Raw genomic sequence first — 2,465 nt, 5'->3', positions numbered from 1 at the left:
CCAGTTTTGATGCTTTATCATTGGTACACATTTTGGTTTGCTCTCTTGATTCGACCCACCACATCCCACAATGCACTCCAGATCCCTGAGACTCAGCGTGTGCCATCATTCGTAGCCCTATCCCTCACAGAACGTTGCCTCTGCTACCTCAAATTTGGCAGCTGGGATCTTGGACTCCGAATCAACTGTGGGGATATTTTGCGCTGGTTTCTTTGAGTTCTGTCAGCCAAGCATCTGCTGTGCACTCTTGTAAATCTCAGCACATCACCTTCTATCCCATGTCTCCTGTCCGCTTGAGAGTGTGCGTCCAAGTTAAACAGAGTTTCACCCTTGTTGCTCCATCACCAGGGGTCAGACCCTCACTGGATTCCATTTCCTGCTTTGCCTTCTCCTGCTTCCAGGTGTCCTGAGGCCTCATCCTGTCTTTGGAAGTAACAGACCTCTCTTCGGCAAGTGTCCTGTGCCAAGGGCTGGGTGAGTGGATGTTTCCATTGCTCTGTTCATGGGAGCGAGTGAGTGCAGGTTGCACTTCTTCTCTGCCAACTGCGCATTGATGAATCAACACTATCCAGATACATTTCACAGAAATGTGATATTTGCTTAGCTCTTTGTTTCTATACAGCCGTGGTGGGAGGGATGGTCCGAATACACCTGTTTTGACATTGTGTTGATATCTCATTTGCAGTCTTTAAGAAGTTTAAAAGAATTCATTTACATGTTTTGGGAGTTATACGAAAATGAAGTTATTTTTGAAACACACTCAATCGACCTAGAAGCCAGACTTGTCAATTTTGGTAACATTTTGTCAGCTCGACGGAAAACCTAGACAGATAGAATGCAAATTGGCAGTCCAAACTGTTAAAGGGTTCATGTCGGCTCTTTACGGTTGAAGCCTCCGAAACCAACAGGAACCATGAAATAACTATTGGAAACTTGAAATAACCCCCAAACTTGGATACACTTGTGCATTGGTGCCCTTTACTCCCAATGACACCTACTGGCCAATATTGGCATTTCAAGGGGTAACATCCCTCTCTAAAAATACAAGAGGAAACAAACCAAATATATACATTTAGGTTTGAATCCAAAAGCACCTAGAGGCATTCTAGCTAGGAGAACCCTGCTGCAATTATGCTAGTCTATGGAGAACCAGGTGTTCTTCTATCAGTGATGAGAACGCTTAATCATCCGATCATGTTGGGTAAAGCCATTTAACGCAACCAAGTCTGCACCCGCATGATATAGTGCCCACGGGGGCTTGACTCAAGTGAAATACGATCCACATAAGCTGTGTCTTTTATATCATTGGCGACTTTTACAGCACAGTTCTCTTTCTGACTTGTACTATTTACCTATACTGTCTTGAAAAATTGAGGCCTAATACAGATTCAAGTTCAGTCAGATTCCCCTCTCTTACCACACTCCCTTCACCCCAGGGAAGACATAAACACAACATTTGCTGAATCTAGCAGAAGGCCATCGTTTCTAGGTGTGAGCTAAGTATTCAATACCTATCTATTTCAGCCAAGTTTATTGGACCTTTAAGGAGTTCACTGTTGTTCACAGAGTGTGAAGCTGGAGGAACTCTGATTCTAGGAGGGGCTTGTTTTACTCGTAATGGCTTCATTGCAGCTCAGCTACTGATCCTTCAAAATGGATGCCTGTGTGGAGGGGAGGGAAGGCAAGTGCTTGCTAGCTAGGCCCAAACCTGGGAAAAGGCTTACCTGGGCTTGGTGAATTCTGGTCTGAATGGCTTGGGAAGGCCCCTTGGGAAGTGTGGATTCCCATGACCTCTTCCAAGAACAGGAGCGTTTTGATCATCTCTGCCATCTCTTCTCTTGCAGACGTCAGGGACCTTGGACCCGTTCTTGGAGAAGAGAATTGAGGAACTTCCTCAAGTCCACGTTGGCACTCCGTATGTTTCTGCCAGTATCAGCGAGGTTCAATATGTCTCATGAAGGTCTTTTGAGCCTGGTATCCTCTACAGCTGTCTCCACGCCAGTATTCTCCATTGTAGCAGAACATCTCTCATCCATGTGTTCGCATCTCTCCTCAATCCGTTCAGCCAGCTTTTCGGCCAGCTTCTCTTCGTGTCTCCCCTAAAGTTGACTTCACCAGGACTGGGCAAGTCTGAAAGTACCTCGGAGCCTCACCAGTAAGCTGATGACAGGCAGATCTTCCACTGTCTGCCCTTTCAGGTTCTGGAAACTGACCTGTGACCTCAGGTCTTTGGGCAGCAGCAGTATCTCGAACTTACACAGCTTCCCGGACCAAACACCTAAGCCAAGCTCCACAGAGGGCGGCAGCCCCTCCATCACACTGATCCACCCACAGAACTCTGCCCGGTTACCTAGGATCCACCAGCCACAACAAGCCTCGCGGTACACACCAACATTCCACCTGGAATCCAACCGCTAACTGCCATCCCCAATGGCTGCTGCATCTTGTCAGTGTTGGGGGAGGGG

Source organism: Vicugna pacos, chromosome 30 (genome assembly GCF_048564905.1).
Source record: "Vicugna pacos chromosome 30, VicPac4, whole genome shotgun sequence".
NCBI lineage: Eukaryota > Metazoa > Chordata > Mammalia > Artiodactyla > Camelidae > Vicugna > Vicugna pacos.
Note: the sequence above shows the minus strand (reverse complement) of the source record.